The 18,845-nt window shown below is 34.9% G+C and overlaps 1 long non-coding RNA gene across 1 annotated transcript; it reads left to right on the plus strand.

Moving 5' to 3' along the window:
- The first annotated feature begins 716 nt into the window (after nucleotides 1–716).
- On the plus strand, nucleotides 717–9,208 carry LOC136038222 (uncharacterized). The gene is made up of 3 exons (XR_010620155.1): nucleotides 717–864; nucleotides 3,520–3,569; nucleotides 8,743–9,208. It is a non-coding gene; the product is annotated as an uncharacterized LOC136038222 (long non-coding RNA).
- The last annotated feature ends 9,637 nt before the right edge of the window (nucleotides 9,209–18,845 follow it).

The raw sequence follows: 18,845 nt of genomic DNA on the forward strand, positions 1-18,845 counted from the left end.
TGATTTGTTCCACAATGTGGAAGGTTCCAAATTGGTGATATGTCCTTTTCATAGCCTGTATTTTGGTATACTTCTTGAAATTGTCTTCTCAATACTCTTAGCCTTCCAAGAAGTTGCAACAAAAGTAGTTGCAGCAGTAGTACTAGTAGTAAATGAAGCAGCAATAGTAGTAATAGCACCAGTGTGCCCTTTTTTCCTTTTAGTAAAATTTAATATAAAAAAAACTAGTTATTTTAACTGAAAATAAGGAGCGACATTAAAACTTAAAACAAACAGAAATTACTCCGTATATGAAATGGGCCTTTCCTCCTCAATGCCCCACTCTTTACGCTAAAGTGTGACTCTTTCTCTTAACTCTACTTTTTAAAACAGTAAAAACTCCGTATATGAAATGGGCTTTTTCTCCTTAACGCCCCACTCTTTACGCTAAAGTTTGACTCTTTCTCTTAACTCTACTTTTTAAAACAGTAAAAAACTTTAGCGTAAAAAAAAAACCCAAAGAGATCATTAAATAAAAAAAAATCCAGATCAATTTCCGTGTAAGCTTCATGGCTATTTTATAATCTGCTCTTGACAATTTGAGTTGTGGTAATTTTGCAATATGATACTGTTTTTCTAATTAATTTGGTCGAGAAAATAAAAATAAGAATTTGTAAGAGAATAAATTCGAAGTTAATGTTTGCGTGGGTAGAAATTTGGCAAGCTACTTGACAAGTTACATAATTTTGCTGAATTGTGTTTCGGAGAAAAATATAAGAACGATTGTTATTCTAAATCATTTCTTTGTCAGATTTCTATAAGCGAGCACACAATGAGGATAATTCTGTTCGCTATACAGCCTAGCAGCCTATAGCAGCCTAGTGGGTAAGTGTTTCTTTATTTATTTTTTTTGCATTGCTCTAAATGTTTCAAAGAAAAATAAGAAAATTATTAGGACACAGATGGACATACCATGTGTAGCCGGTACTTTTTCTTTTGTATCGCTTTAATTTACTCATGTTATTTTTTTTCTGAAAATTATTTTAACTTTGCAGTTTCACCATCAAAATGTATTAGGACAAAACAATGCGTAGTTTCCTGATATGGGGGATATTATAAAGCGGCAATGCTATAGTGATGCCTATAGTAGAGGGCCATAGTTTTAAATGTATTATGTTTTTTTCCCAGATTGACTTCGTATCAAAGGGGTCATCATATGAACTTCGGAAGGGGTCATTTAATTTTAAATCCAAACTTCTAGTACCTTTTAACTTAAGCTTTAAGGGTAAAAAATGATCGGAAGGCAACCAACTCACTCCCCCTTCATCGCAATTTAGAAAATAGGGAAAAACAACCCCTAAAAGTCATAAAATCTTAACGAAAATCACACCATCAGATTCACCATATCAAAGAACCCTACTGTAGGAGTTTTAAGCTCCTAGTTACAAAAACGTGGAATTTATTATTTTGTTTGCCTGAAGACAGATCACGAATGGGTGTTTATTCATTTTTTATTTTTTCCAGAGATGATAGTATCGACCCAGTGGTCCTAGAATGTCGTGAGAGGGCTCATTCTAACGTAAATTGCAAGTTCCAGTTCCCTTTTTAATTGACAAAAAAAAATTGGAGGGTACCTAGACCCCGTCCCACGCTCATTTTCAACCCAATGTCACCGGATAAAAATTTGGAATCGTCATTTTGTTCAGCATAGTCGTAAAACATAATTATTATGTCTTTTAAGACAACTTAATCCCCTAGAGTCCCTGGAGGAGGGGCTGCAAGTTACGAACTTTGACCATTGTTTACATATAGTAATGGTTATTGAGAATTGTACAGACGTTTTCAGGGGACTTTTCACGTTGAGATGGGGGAGGAAGAGGGGGTTACAGTTGATACTATAAACCCTAAAAAAAACGCGTATCCTTGACTTTCCTCAAAGTTCCACATTTTCAAAATTCCACATTTTGTAGATGTGAGACTGAAACCTCTACAATACTGCTCTCTGATATGCCAAATTTGACGATGTAATTTTCATGCCACTACTCTCTTGAGGGATATTCTTTTTTTTTAAATAACCGACAACTTTTCTCAGGCTTGGAGCTTTTGTTCGTTAACATTAAACTTGATTAAAGCTTATCATTTGATCTTTTTTCTTTAGAGTTTCGGTTACTGCTAGCCCAAGCCACTGCTAACTTAAAGTTTATTACCACGAAATGTTTGAATCACCAAATTCTAAGAACAAAGCATTACACAAGAAAAAATTGTCGCATTTTTACCTTTTATCTACCACAAAACTTTTTCAAAAAATTTTAACAGCATTCACCCTTAAGTCAGTTTTATAACTCCTCTAGTTGATCTGAAAATAAAACTTAGTAACATTCTCGAAAAATTCAATCTTTGCTTTTTGAAAACCTGGATACACATACACTCTTTTGATTTAATCAAATTTAATGAGCAAAAGTAGCAATAGAAGTAACCCCAAAAAATTGAACTTGATGCCCTCGGTCGTTGTTGGGATATTGCTGACATGTCTTATTGGTAACTAGCATGAAAACAGTGCGTTTTGATTTAATTTAAAAATAATATTCAGTTTTTAAGAATAATGGGTAAATTGCATAACTTTATGGGGTTGACCTACCCGATAATCGTAGAGATATATGTATAATAGACTGTTCAGCTAAGCTGAACAAAATGCCTGTCTTAAAATTTTGATTGAAAGTGTTTGGAAAATTACGTGCTGAATAGGAGAGCTGATTGTCCTCCAATAAATTTTGGCTCTTAAAATGTGCAAAAGGGCTAGGATTCTTAGTTTTTTATGTAATGAGCACCCTCCAAAGTTTCTGCAACCATGAGGGGATGGGATGGATGAAGAAAGGGCAGTTCCCCTCTTCTATGGAATAAATTCTGCTCATTTTGGGGTTTATTGTTACTCTTTACTGTCGTAATAACTGCTTAGACCAAAAATTTTCCCGGAAAGCATTAGCAAGTAGAAAATAATTGGACAGTTTTGAAACGTTTTAAATTTCTTTTACAGTTTTTTGTTTGTTTTCTTGTAGAGGGGGGGGGTAACTTCGGCGGGGCCTGTTTTCTGGGGAGGGGGTAACTCCTAGGATCATTTCTATCACCAACATACCGATATACTCCTTCCTCAATCATAGAGTAAACACGAAACAAGATTTTTTTTTCTCACATTTATAGAATACGCTTGCTCAGATATTACCCAAATTTCTATTTGGAAAAAATTGTTCATTTTAATTCCGTTGCAAAGATTTTCCGGTGAGTAACAGTGACTAAATGTGCTATTACTCTTGTTTCCGTTTATCATTTCAGAATGCTTATAAAATATGGTACTTGTAAAGAAAGAAATTTAAATGAAAACATTTTGGACCTCAAAGGTTTGAAATCGAAACTAGATGACGAATGCCTAAGATATTTAAATTAGAGACATGTTTTTCCTAAATCGTATTGTTTGTTCTTTTATTACAAAAAACAGTTACGAAAGTAATCTAAGAAAGTAATCTAATATTTAGATTCTTCTAGATTTTTAATGGTGTGTGGAAGGTGATCATTGCATATTCACGGATGAAGAAGTAAGTATTTTTGGCTATTTGTTTATCCATATTCAAAATTCTCCTCTTACTCTTTTTCGTGAAAGTATAACTTTACTTTAAAGAATTGATATGCTAAACTGATACCGAGCCGGGACTATGCCAAAATACTGCTAGACAGCAGTAATTGATCTTAATTGACAGCTTATCCTTATACTTTCACCTTTGGAGGAGTTCCTGATCAATATTGGTAATCATAACTAGAAAAAAGAGTGGTCCCAAAAAGGTTCCTTGTGAAATTCCGACACGTTTAACTGATACGTCAGCGTCTTTAATATTTTTAATATTTTAATATTAATTTTTATTAATTTTAATATTTTAAAATTAATTTTTAATAATTTTTCGTCTCTTAATTTGGTTTGCAACCGTGTTGTAGGGAGTCATATTTCATACTATTTTCCTGTGCTTTCCAGCTTTAGCCTTGAAAAAAAGTTGTGCAGGAATACTCCAGCATCTGCTTCAGCTTCTTTTAGGTTTAGTCTGATTAAACTGATCCGCCTCAGATCCTATTTAGCTGAGAAGACATGGAAAATTGGGTTAGAATAATAATTTTTGTTCAAAGTTTGATTCCCTATATGAGTCAGTGAAAAATCTGTCAGTGAAAGTCTGATTAAACTGATCCGCCTCACACCCCGTTTAGCTGAGAAGACGTGGAAAATTTGGTTAGAATAATGATTTTGGTTCAAAGTTTGATTCCTTATATGAGTCAGTGAAAGAGTCTGCTTTTGACGTATTCGCTCTGTCCCCCTCTACTTCAAAATGAAAAAGATCTATTCTTCTTAGCCCATGGATGACCCTTGGCCTTCTAAAGAGTGGAAAAGAACAAATTCTCTTCGGAAAGCTTTTAAGTCAGCAAAGCTATCTTTGATTCTGCGCGTCTTCAGCAATTCAAACTCTACAGGAATCTTTTCAACTCCTTGTGCCGGTAGGCCCAATTCCTGTATTATTCCAAACAGTTCTTGGATTGTGGGAAGGAAGTTCAAAAAACTTGGCAAGAGATCATTTCTGTCCTATAAGGCTCTCTTCCAGCTCTTCATCTTGATCTTTTTCATCTTGAAGTAGAGGGGGACAGAGCGCATACGTCAAAAGCAGACTCTTTCACTGACACATATAAGGAATCAAACTTTGAAAAAAAATCAGTAATTGTTCGTTGACTAGTACTGCCCTACGTTTAAATTTGTTATTTCAATTCTGGATAAATTTGAATGAACTTAAAATATTGGGATGAATACTAATTTCGGTACAAAGGCCTTGTTATTAATACTACTAAAGAATTTTGATTGGATGAAAAGGAGTATTATTATTAGTATGGATAGAAATTCTGTGAAACTTTTGAATTTCCACATAATTGAAGCCATCACAACCTCTGAAATAGGATTTTCTTATCGATAAATGCATTAAATGCATTTGCGTAAATACATTGAAGTTCTTCATATAAATAGAAATAGAAAAATATTACCATTTAAACTCCTGAAAACTAAGCTCAAAGCAGTATTTGCCACCCCAAAAAATTTATTCCGTTAAAATGTTCTTTTTTTCAATCCACCCTAACCCACCTAAACAATAACCTCCCCCCCCCATTACAGCTCATCAACAATTACAGATGACCAAACGTAGGATAAATTTATTACAAGTAAAGCGAATCAAATTGGTTGAACCAGGTACTGCCACCATGTGGCATTACTTTTTTTGCAACTGGGAAGTCTAAAATACAGTAATTAATATTTTTAAATCAACTAGCTTCTCGTAATTTTAAATTGATTTTAAATTTGTTCCCTTTGGGATAAATTTTTTGTTTAGTGCCCTAAAATGGCAGGAAACAAAACCTTCCCCTAGCCCAACCTGTATGGTCACTTAAAAATAACTTTAAATTTACTTTTGAATGGGCTCTCTATCAATTATCTTAGACTTTCGGTTTGATCACCCCTGGTAAAAAGCAAAACAAATAAACATGCATCGACCATGTTTCTTTTTCTGAAAAGCAATGCAAAAATTCACATTTTGAAAATTGGATCTTGAAACCTCATAGGTTTTTCTGATATTATTTATCTAACAAAGTTATTTTCAATAAGATAGCTTGCTTTGGGGGGGGGGGTGTTTCTTCTTTTTTTCAAACATCAGGCATTGGGTGGTTATCAATAAACAGCAAGTATTTTATATATTTAGAATCAGCATAAAAAGCTAATACTCTCAGTTTAGCAATTGTCATGAGAATTCCAATTTTATTTTCGGTGAATATTGGCCCAAGCTACTTTTTACTTCCAGTTTTTATCACAAACTAATAAAAAAAGAGGGTCGATTTGACAGCTGGATAATAAGTTTAAATTATGTTTTTCTTTCTCTAGTCAATTTTTTTTTGCGAAAGAAGTACATTTTGTATGGCTGTTGTAAAATCAAAAGGTGGTATCTATGCAGGCAGGATGATTCTTGAGCATTTCTACTCCTTTTGTAAACTATTCTAAGGCGCAGGAAAATGCATAATGACAAAACTATATCTTTTATAATCTACGGAAGCAATAAATCTTTCTGTAATTTTGGTTTCAGTTTTATCTTCTTTTACTATTTAATGCATTATAATTAAATATATTATTGATTAAATAAATTGATCCATTTGCCAGGAATCCTTGTCATTTAAAATTTACTGTATTTTCTTTTATTTTGCAAGCAGTTTAACTAACTTTTTCTTAAGTTTAACTTAAGTTTTTCCTAAAAGTATTAAAAAATAAACTTAAACTTATTTCTACGAAAAATATCCTGAAATGTATTCCCTGTCACCCAACCGTCACTACTTTTTTTGTGTCTCCCCCCCCTGGAAAATATTCACCCTTAATACCCACCAGTACCCTTGGATTTAACAGCCTCGTTTGGTCGAACCACATCTGGCTGATTCATTAATTGATTTTATTAATCGATTTTAATAACCTCATTATTTTCAACGAATGACGATCGGCATTTTACGCATAACAAATTACGGTTTTTAAAGCAATTACTTTATGTGATGCCAGCACAAGCTGGGTGCAACCAAGCATTGCACTTAAAACACTGGAATGACCCAATTCCATGTTTTCTGTAGAATTCGTTACAAGAATGGGAATCTCCTTTCCCTTTGTCCAGTTTGGCAGTTTTTTAGTGAACCCCAGAAACTAGCTGTTCGTAGACTATATTTTTGTTATGCTAAATTCCATCTCAGTTACCCTCCTTGGATTAGAATTAGTTACTTAATGAATAAATTCCACCTAGTTTTGCCTATATGTGTTATTGATTAAAGGGTGCTTGATTTTCATTCTTCTATGTCAATAGTATCTCATTCTTGGTCAGCATTGTTTAATTGATTGTCTGTTGGTGTTGAATTGTATTTATTTATAGCTTTTTTCTCTTATTACTCCATCTTAAGGTTTTTTCGCCCTCTTTTTGTAAAAGATGGGTTAAAAAATAAATATCTTATATAAATATCTTATATTGATGGGTTATAAAGATGGGTTGTAAAGATGGGTTAAAAAATATATATCTTATTTATTTATTTATTTTTTAATGATATGTGAAATATTTTAAAGAAATGGATCGTTTTAGATGTCAGCTCTGCTTATAGGCCTTCTTTTTTTTGAATAAAGTTACCTACCTACCTAATTGAATATCAGATTTTAAAACAGTTTTTGACAGGGAAATGTAAATTAAGATTGATTTGTGCTAATAGTAAAAAACTCCAAAGAAAAAGCAGCTTTTGAATACAATGTCTTAATCAGAAGAATTAAGTTTTGTAGGGTTTCGGTTACTATTGAGCCACGTCACTCCTTACACACAGTTGGTCACCAAGAAATTCTTGGCTGAAAAAATATTTTTAGTGAATTCTGTTTGGTACTTTTGAAAAAAAAACCTTCTTGTTGGTCCAATTAAACGAACATACCGTTTCAGAAGTCGTTTTATTCAGATGAATTATTGTTGTATTGGTTGGTATCAGTAACCTAGTAAATCATGACTAGATTAGTAGCGTCTAATTAAGAAAATTATAATTTATATTATAGGTTTATTTGCTCATTATTTTTCTGTTTCTGTTTTTTTATCTTCATTCAAAAACAATCAAAAACTCCTAGCTCTCCCCCTACATTCTTCTAAACTGGTCCAACTGATGTGAATATGAGGTATGATTAAATATTCAGAAATGTATGATATTTGTCCAAAATGAGGCTCTTAACCTTATGCAGTATAAAAAATCTAATCAGGCAATATAAGGCCTGAGAAAAAGGCCAGGGTTTATTTTTATGGGAATAGCCAGAGGAAAATGAAAGATACACACTACTATCCCAGTTCATGTGACGTTCATAAGGTTTTGAGGTGAAGAGAAATATTAATCTTAACACCAAGAGTATGACACAAAACTACGGAAATAACAGTGGGCAAGTCCAAAAAAATTTTCATGCACTCCTTTTTGTGCCAGGATATCAATCCCTAAGATGACCAATGAAAATGATTCAATCCCAATTTTCAGGAATTTTTAAAGAATGAAAGGTGAAATTAGATGGGATACCTATTAACGGTGGAAAAAGATAGTCTGTCAAAATCTTGCTTATCGGTCTTATATTTGGAGCCTAAAAAGGAGGGTCTCGCTAATGGAAAGAGGTCGTAGAAAAAATATTTTTAGTGAATCCTGTTTGGTACTTTTGAAAAAAACCTTCTTTGTGGTCCAATTAAACGAGCATACTGTTTCAGAAGTCCTTTTATTCAGATGAATTGTTGTTGTATTGGTTGGTATCAGTAACCTAGTAAATCATGACTAGATTAATAGCATCTAATTAAGAAAATTAGAATTAGCGTCTAATTAGGACAAAACAGAGTGATTTAAGCTACATATTAACATATACTCATTTGTAGATTCATTCTACTGATTATCGATTACTGACTAATCAATAGTAATTTTTTTGATGACGATCGCTGTATATATGTGATTGAAATATATGGAATTTTGAACCTTTTTTTTCTCTGTCTAAATAAATGAATTTATCCCCACTTGAAAATTTGTTTGTTTGTCATAGATAGCCATTGTGGTGCAAGAAGAAAATACCTAATTTAAGGTGTTACGTCAAAAATTGTCCAAAAACCTTTTGAATGTAAGACTATCTTTTATCTCCAATCGATTAATGTCCTTTTTCTTTTCTAGGTTGAAAATTAAGAGAGCTGAGCAGTAAATTTCGAAACTAAATCTGTAAGGTCTGTATACCTGTTGCCGTCTTTTTGTGTGTAGCATTTATTTTCACATACAAAGGCGTTGCAACAGGCGTGGCCCCTTATAATTATAAAGTTTAAATAAAAACTAAGGGTTCTCAACCTTAAGTAAAGTTAATTTTCAGTAAAACTATTTCTTTTTATCTTCTTTTGTTTTATTTTAAAAGAAATGGAACCCTTAACATTTTTAAATCTGTTATTATTTTGCTCATCCCTTGCTAAACGGATTTACTGCTCATCTAAGCTCTTCTACTCTTTACGTGACTTCTCCGCCTCAGCCAAGGAGCCACTTCCTGAGTCAAGAAACAAACAACCAAAGAATCACAGACATTTTTTACAAATTACAGAAGAATTTTTTTATGTAGTTTCTATAATTGTGTTAATAAAGTTTTATGTTTTCATCCTGTTTTGGTATATTTCACCTAACTTCACTTCTTGAATGGGGTCGCTATAATACAGCAGTACCTATATACTTAGGGAAAAAATAACCCCCGATGTCGTTGGGGAGAGGGCTGTAAGTTCAGAAATTTGCCCATTGTTCACGTATCGTGATCAGATCAACGAAAACTCTGGGGTCGACAAACGCCCCCTCCCCAGTGTCTGGGGGCAATTGTTGTTAGTTATTCCGCGGGGGCATCAAAGGTTTAAAGTAAGGAGTGGCTGTATAAATTTTAGAGATAGCTAATTTGATTAGATATTGGAAGTTCTAGGTAGCTTTTAAGAGTGATCAAAAGTGATCGGAGGATATATCCCCCCAAACCATTTTTCAAAATGAACCTGATCAAAATTTTGAAATAACCTGAAGGCTTTTCCCCCAATTCTTATAGAACTCTTAAAGAATAAATTGAATAAAATCTTCTGTTTTCAAAATTGTATTCGTTGGGTTCATTATAAATATATTGTGATCGTAGACGGAATTTACTTCTTGAAATGACGCAGATTAACAATAGCCTTTTGTCATTCCCTGTAATGTTATTAAGTTATGGATCTCATTATATATTCATTTGTTTTGCTGGCTAGCAACCGGAAACAATCCTCTTTAATTTTAGTTTTGTATGATAGTGTGAGTAACTAAATAAATTTTAGCATTGGTAATTTAAACTTAAAATTTGAAAGAGAAGACGGACAAAAATGTTTTCAAAAGAAAGCCAGGACTAACATTAGAATTTAAAGCGAACATAAATTAGCGTATTACCTGAGGGGGTTGCTTTACATTGCTCCCTTATTATATATAGGCTAATAGGTCTAAGCGTTTCTGAAAGTGTTTAAACAATGATTTTATTTTCCGTTCGAGTGGTGGGGGATTTAGCCCCGTAAAATACCCCAATGGCTGATTGATCTCCAATCACTTTTGACTTATAAAAAAAAGTACTAGGCCTACTTTTTTCGGCGAAAAAGTTTTTCTGTTTCTCGTAAGTGTAAAAAAATAAAGAAGTTTGGGCGCTAGTTAAATATAAAAAAAAGTTATATGTGACAATTTGAAAAAGAACCACCCAATCATTCAAGTTCTTCACAAAATTCTCAATAGAGAAAATTTCCGTGGGAGAGATTTTTTATTTGGGGGGAGGGGGTTCCAAAAATGTTTACCGCACGCTGGGGTCCCTCGTGATCTGAAAAAAAGGATCAAAATTTAAGAAAAAAAACAGATCTTTCTTCAAATATAGATGTGCTAAAGGAGTAAGCTATTTTCGAGGTGGAATCGTAGCCTATGCAAAAAAATTCTGGAAGGAATACACAACTATAATTTTTTTTTCAAAATCGTCCAATCAAAATTTTTAGATAGCATCCCGCGCTTTGCAGAGGAAGGACGACAGATTACCAAAGATTGTCGTTTTTGTCCAGGCGTCTAGGGCTAAATAGAAAGCTGGTTATCAGTGGTTGGGGTGGGAGGATGTCATAGAGAAAGCTTTAAATGCAATGGAAATTTTCTGGGAGAGTGTAAAGAGGGAAGCTTTGAATAGATTGGGATGGAAGAGGACTGTGCTTAGCCTGTTCGCCTCAGGCGGCTTGTTGCTGAGGTAATGTGTTAGTAGTAAAAGCATTATTTTGTTCAGAATAGTTGAAAGGCCGATCAACTATGCCTTTGGTGATACACGATCCTCGTGGGAATAGGTCTAAGTTACAAATTTGCCCATTGCTTAAGTAGCCTATTATTGGGAATTATAAATGCATTAAAAATATTTGAAATAGCCATTTCGTTAAAAATAGTTAAAATTCAGAAGAAAAACTTTACAGTTGACTCAACCTCCCAGGGCCCGGAGGCAGCTGTTTTAAGTTAGACCATTGGGGCATATATGGTTCTTATGGAGGGGGTGCCCATATAAACTTCAGAGTGGGCTTGTATGACTGGAAATTAAAAATTCTAGTTTACTTTTAAAGAGTAAGAAAAGATAGGAGGGAAACTACCCACACGGCGCCTTTTTCCCAAACCTATCCGAAAAAATTTAACATAGTCATTTTGTTAAAATAGTTAAAAAGTCAGATAACAAAAACTTTGGTGTCGACAAAAACCCAGAGAGTCCTGGGGCAAGTCTTTTAAGTTATGCCCTAGGGTATATAAGTTTTTATGTAAGGGCTGGTCGTAAAAACTTCAGAAATGGCTCATTTGATGGGAAATTGAATGTTTTAGTTATCTTCTTATGAATCAAATTGATCAGAGGACATCTATCCCTCACACACACACCCTCTTTGCCCAAAATGCATCCGATCAAAATTTTGAGATAGCCAGTTTGTTTGAAATAGTCAAACTATAAGATAACAAAACTTTGGGGTCAGGATACCATACCCCTCCTTCCCCGATTCCGGGAAAAGGGTTGTAATTTATGCCCTCGGGACATATAGGCCTTTCTTATGGAAGAGGTGGTTGTTTAAAATTCGGACAGGACTCAAACAATTAAAAACTGGAAGTTTTAATTTCGTTTTTAAGAGTCAAAAGTGATCCGAAGGCAACTAGCCCCCCCCCTCAACCCTCTTTTCCCGAAATACGTTCGATAAAAATTTGTTTTATAGCCGTTTTGTTCAAAATAGACCAAAGATCATAAAAAAAAAAAAATAAGGGTAAGGCATCCCCCCAAAACCTTGGGGCATATAAGATTTTATTGAAGGGACGGTCGCATAAACTTTGGAGGGGAATCATTCGATTGTAAATTGGAATTCTAGTGCGCTTATTAAGAGTCAAATGTGATCGGATGGCAACTAACCCCCTCCCTCAAAGCCCTTTCTCCCAAATACGTCCAATAAAAATTTTGTTATAGCCATTTTGTTCAAAATATTTTTAAGATCAGACAACGAAAACTATGATTCGACAAACTCCCCCCTCCCCGGAGTCTGGGGGTAATTGCTGTAAGTTATTCCGTGGGGCATCTAAGGTTTAAAGTAAGGAGTGGCTGTATAAATTTTAGAGATAGCTCATTTGATTAGAAATTGGAAGCTCTAGTTAGCTTTTAAGAGTCATCAAAAATGATCGGGCGGTATACCCCCCTCCAAACCATCAAAATGAATCCGATCGAAATTTTGAAAAAGCCATGAAGTTTGAAATAGTCCAAAGATCAGATGAAAAACTACTCGGGTTCAACATACCCCCCCCCCAGCCCACGGGAAGGGTTTTAACTTATACCCATGGGGAAATATTATTTTGGAAGAGGTGATCAAATACATTTCAGAGGGGACCTAAATGACTAGAAATTGAAAGATCTAGTTTACTGTTTTTGGGTTGTTTATTCAGAAAAGAGGGCACGTTTGATTCTGGATCTCCTGGATGCGCTGCTAGCTGTGCAATAAGATTATTGAAAACATGGTTACCGATAGTAGATTGTGCACAGCCATCCCCGTCCACCCCCTAGCATCAAACCCGACCTCTGAATATCCTCCCATTTGCCGCACAAACGGGAAGATAACACTATACACTGATTGTGAGTGGTGATCTCTTATTCCTCCTCCCCCAGTCCCAGGGAAAAGGCTCTGATTTACGGAGCTTGCCTATTATTGCTTTGATACTTGGATTTCGTAAGTTACTTAGCAGCATTGGTTTACGGTGCAAGGACTGTAAGCTATGCAATTTGCTTATAGTTATTTTGATACCTTGTTTACTTTGATATTTTCTTTACTTGTTATTTTTTTTACTTTGGTATTGTTACTTTGATACTAGTTTTGAAACTTTGATGAAAGTTTGATGATGAAAAAAAATTATTTTAAAATAAGGAATTCTTTAAAAACTTGAAACTTTTGCAATAAAAATGAACAAAAATTAATTAAAGAAAAACTTTCCGAAAAAGAAGTCTTCAAAAAAAATTAAAGGCCCTATCAAACTTAAAATCATCAGATACATATACCTATTAAAATTCAAAGTAAAAAAGACCGAAAATTACTATTAAAGAGCAAATGAAACTCAAGAACGAACAGCAATTAAAAAACAGTCATAGCAAAAGAGCATACAGCACGTTTTAGCATTAATGAAGAAAATAAATTTCAAAACGGTTAATGCTTAAATTGAATATACAAATAAAGCTTAAAACGAAAACAAAATATTTTGCTATTGAAGTATATTTAAACCAACAACGAACAGAAATTAATTGATTTGATCAATTATTATATCAATAATTCAAATCAATATATAATATCAATATAATATTTAATAATATCAAATCTTAACGAAAATCACATCATCATATTCAGCGTATCCGAGAACCCTACTGTAGAAGCTCCTATCTACAAATATGCTGAACTTTGTATTTTTTGCCAGAAGACAGATCACGGATGCGTGTTTATTTGTTGTTTTTTTTTTCAGTGGTAATCGTACCGACCACCGGTCCCCAAATCAAAGCGTATTTCCTGCAGTAAGCATCCTTTGAGCAGTTACATCTTTAAGTTATGAGGTAGCAAAGAAAATGACAACAAATATTGTGTTTAAAACAAGAGTAAATTTATCATGCTACGTCTCGTAATTATGCTGGAGTTGTCAATCAATATTTTAGGACAGATCAGGGCAGATGATGAATTAACAGCTGTTATTCCAAACCAACGTCATATGTTTTTTTCTCATTAGGCAGTTTTATTAAAACTGCGTATTTTAGTTTAAGCTTAATAAGGGGGCTGATAGGGGACGTAGACAAGAGAAGGTATTTTAAACTCCAGTTAACGGTTTTCGACCATAAAGATTACAATGGTACCTCATTTACACTTTCCAGCCTTTCAACTTTAGAAATAGCACCAAAGTGTCATTTTTGGTGAATTATGGTACTTAACGATGGTGATAACGAGATGAGTTCTCAAAAAGCACCTATATGTGATCACGAGCTTTGAAACGACCTATTAAACATCTCTCTACGATTTGGTATGAGCCTGATAGTTCTGCTAGTCAGTAGACGACTTACGATTAAACACGGAAATCAGTGCGGCATAGAGGTTAACCTCATCTTCATTGGTTTTAAAGATAGGGGGGAGGAACTCCAGCCAAGGCTTATACCTAATAGCAAATCGATTGGGTATCTGAGAATTTGTATTACGTGACATTTTTACTCTCTTTAGGAGAAAACTGATGTTTTTTGTCAGAAAATGGCAGAGAATGCCACTATATTGTGGCTCAGTCTCTTTTGTTTATTTAAAAAGGGTACTAGATATTGTGATTTCCGTTCAAACGAGTCCTCTATAAGCGTCCGACGATCATTGGCTCGAAAAAACCACCCCTGAGAAAAAAAAGGAGATATATCAGTGCTACACATGCAAGAAAGTAATGTTTCTTACTGTTCATGGTGGGGACAGTAATTCCCCCATGTAGGGTTTCAACTATTTTGGTTGCAATGGTGCACATTCTAATTAATGCACCACTATTTTGTAGGGGTCTAAGTATTTTTGGAAGTTTCCTTAAATTTATTTTCGTAATAAACTTTTACGATTAAGATAAACTAAAACACATTATTAGAATTTTTTTACAGACCACACTCCCTTTTTTTTGGTGAAACAAAGAAAAGTTTCAATAGGGATAAGTTCATCATCAGAAAGTTATAAACAAATACAAAAGTTCTGAATATTTTAAAGACATGGTCGGTCTTCATCATCAGCAGATAAAGGTTTTTTCGTTTAAAAAAAATTTTTTGACGAAAAAAAAGGTTTTTTTTAAAGGGTAAATCGTATAAAAAAAGTTTTTTTTTTCGTTTCGTATTGTTAGACTTCCAGTAATTATGGGTTATGGTGCGCTCTTTCCTAGATTGCAGCTGTTGCTTTGTTTGGGTTCATTATGATTAAAACGATAAGCTCAGCAACTCTGCCCATGTGAAATTCAATCATCTCAGGCTTTTGAATTTATTTTTATCGGCATTTGAATTTTATTTGTAAAAAATTTTGGTAATTATCAGTAACTGATAATCGAAACAAGATAATTGATGTCATTATTCTAAAGACATAACGTATAAACGGATTGATTCCAGCATACGTCAGCTTTGAAATGCGATCTATCGATCTATATATATATAAATAAGTTGTCTGTGTGTGTGTGTGTCGAGTGACTTCATATTTGTGTGTCGACTGACGTCATGTTTGTCGACTGACCAAATTGCAGACAGGGACATCGGGACACAAATGACGACCGGGACATAGGGAATATAAATGACGACCGGGACACTCAAAGAGAAAGCGACCGGACACCGGGACACAAATGACGACCGGTACACAGGGTAACAACAACAACGGGGACGCCGGGGGCACAGGGGGATATATAAATGACGACTGGGACACAGAGAATGTTCGATTAGCAATCACCATCAACAAACCTCAAGGGCAATCATTAGAATAATGAGGTATAGATCTGAATACAGATTGTTTTTCCCATGGACAATTGTATGTTGCATGTTCAAGAGTCGGTAAACCTGACAATCTATTTATATGCCCAGACAATGAGACAGCCAAGAATGTTGCATATTCGCAAGTTTTACGTAGTTAAATATATATATATATATATATATATATATATATATATATATATATATATATATATATATATATATATATATATATACATATATTCACAGGTGGGACACAGGGACACAACTACAATGGCGTGTAACTAATATGGCGCGTAACGACTTACGCGTGCGGGGGGCTTGGGGGGCGCGAAGCGCCCCCACCAACTAGGTGTTGCGGTGGCGCGAAGCCACCGTTCTGTTTGGACATCAGAAAAATTTTGTTTGATATGAGATATTTACTATTAACACAACTTGAATTTATTCAATCACGACTGCGAACACTGCATGGTATGTCAATTCCTGCGAATCCTGACAAAGCCCAACCTGACATAAATGCTGTAGAAATAGACAGGGATAGCCCAACAAATGGCTTACAAAATTTTAATCAGTAAGCATTACCATCACCATCTTTCTCTGTGATGAAGGTATCCTTACAGGTGTCGAAACATTTTTGAAGCGAATCCACCTGTTTTACTAGGAGGTCGCAATAGGCATCCATTTCATCTATCTTCTCTTTTACGACTGGAATAAACAAATGTAATTTAATTTTAGCACTTAGCATTTTGAACTGAAATTATTTTATAAATAATATTCAGAGAGTCCCTATCCTATGAGTAATCAACATTTAATAGATGCAAATAGCTACTACTGTTACTAATAGCACTGACAACTGCCAGAAGTACCAAGGTACCTCAGGCCAAAACAGCAGCGCACGCTCCTTCTCCATCCTAATCTATTCAAAGGTTCACTCTCTTTCCCTTCTCACGAAATTTAAATTACCTTTAAACTATTCTTATGACTTCTTCAGAACTCGTTCAGGAATTACCTTATTTTCGTTTGACCCCGGAAGGTAGACCCAAAAGCAAAATCTTAGGCAGCTACTCATCTTTTAATCGTTAGAGGTGGCCTAGCCATTTTATTAACCTTTCTTTCATTATAGCCTAAAAAGCGATGCCGAACACAATTTTGGACAGCTTATTTTTTGATATATGGTCAACTAGACTATCCTAAAGCAACTAGGACTATGCTTAGGCAATTGTTCTGGAAAACGTTCAACAACTCAACAACTCCTTAGCATTTCGAAGCACCAATGTTTCACAACAATACTTGACTGTTGTGAATACCAGGGATTCCAATATTTCTAATCCTAGTTTGTAGATCCTAGTTTGTCCTAATCACTGCAAATTGTGTGATTACAGTTCAAAGGACATGAAAAAAAACAACAATGTCTTGCACCCTGTACGCTTTTTTAGGTATACATTACACCTGACAACCGACTCCCATACTTTGTAATTTTACAAACGAAACGAATATGACACACAGACCCGTTGGTACCATCCCTTGACCTAGTGAAATTGTATAGTTGGTAAAGTAGCTTACACATAGCTAGAGAGAAAAAGTACTAGTTTTCAAACAGTTTGTGGCAACGAACTATAGTAAGAAGCAACCTAATAGTAACCGAAACTCTAAACAAGAGCTAAGAGCTCATATGGCATGAACTCTATCAAAATTTTATGAGTCAATGGATGATTTAAAAGGAAAATCAGAGGCTTAATGTCAGTCAAGATTTAAAATAAGAGCCCTGAGACACGACGTCCTTCGAAAAATCAAAATTCATTAAAATCTGATATCCACTCATAAGTCAAAAATACCTCATTTTTCTAATTTTTCCTCTCCCTTCAGCCCCCCAGATGGTCGAATTGGGGAAAACGACTTTATCAAGTCAATTTGTGCAGGGCCCTGACACGCCTACCAATTTTCATCGTCCTGGCACGTCCAGAAGCACCAAACTCGACAAAGCACTGAACCCCCTAACACCCCCAAAGAGAATGGTTCCAGCCCGGTTACGTCAATCACGTATCTACGACATTTGCTTATTCTATAAACCAAGTTTCATCCCGATCTTTAGACTCTACGCGTTTTCCAAGATTTCCGGTTTTCCTCTCCAGCTCCCCCAGTGTCACCAGATCTGGCCGGGATTTAGAATAAGAGCTCGGAAGTATAAGATCCTTCTAAATATAAAATTTCATTAAGATCTGATCGCCCGTTCGTAAGTTACAAATACCTCTTTTTTCTAATTTTTCCGAATCACACCCCACCCCAGCTCCCCCAAAGAGAGTGGATCTGGTCATATTATGTCAGCCATGTATGTTGGACTTTTGCATATTCTTCCCACCAAGTCTCATCTTGATCTCTCCACTCTATTCCTTTTCCAAGATATCCGGTTTCCCCCGCCCCAACTCCTCCCAATAACACTGGATCTGATTGAGATTCAAAATAAGAGATCTGACTTACGAAGTCTTTCTAAATTTGAAATTTCATTAAGATCCAATCACTCCTTCGTAAGTTAAAAATACCTCATTTTTTTAATTTTTCGGAATTAACTCTCCCTCCCAACTCCCCCAAAGAGAGTAGATCCTTTCTGGTTATGTCAATCACATATCTGGGACTTGTTTTTAGTCTTCCAACCAAGTTTAATCCCGATCCCTCACCCTAGGTTATCTGGAAGTGAATAAACAAGCAAAACCGGGACAGACAGGCCGACCGACATTCCAATAGAATTTGCGATCGCTGCAGGTCACTTGGTTAATACCAAGTGCCATAAAAACAGAATTTTGAAACCAATAGCTACATGAAAAGAATTGTATTTATATGATGATTTTAAATATATAAGTTTCATCAAGTTTAGTCTTACCCATCAAAACTTATTGAGCCTGAGAAAATTTGCCTTGTTTTAGAAAATAGGGGGAAACACACCCTAAAAGTCATAGAGCTCTACTGTAGAAGTTTCAAGCTCCTATCTACGAAAGAACGGGATTTTTATTTTTTTACCAGAAGACAGATCACGGATGTGCGTTTATTTGTTTTTTGTTTTGTTTTCCAGGGGTGATCATGTTGACCCAGTAGTCCTAGAATGTCGCGAGAGGGCTCATTCTAACATGAGAGGATCTTTCCATGGAGAAATTTATCATGAGGGAAGAGAATGTCCATGACAGGGGTGCAGGATTTTCTAAAATTGAAAGAAATTCTAGACAAAACAGGGTTTTCCTTTGCTTGGAATGAAGGTAGAGAACCTATG

The sequence above is a fragment of the Artemia franciscana genome, chromosome 17 (assembly GCF_032884065.1).
Source record: "Artemia franciscana chromosome 17, ASM3288406v1, whole genome shotgun sequence".
Classification (NCBI taxonomy): Eukaryota; Metazoa; Arthropoda; class Branchiopoda; order Anostraca; family Artemiidae; genus Artemia; species Artemia franciscana.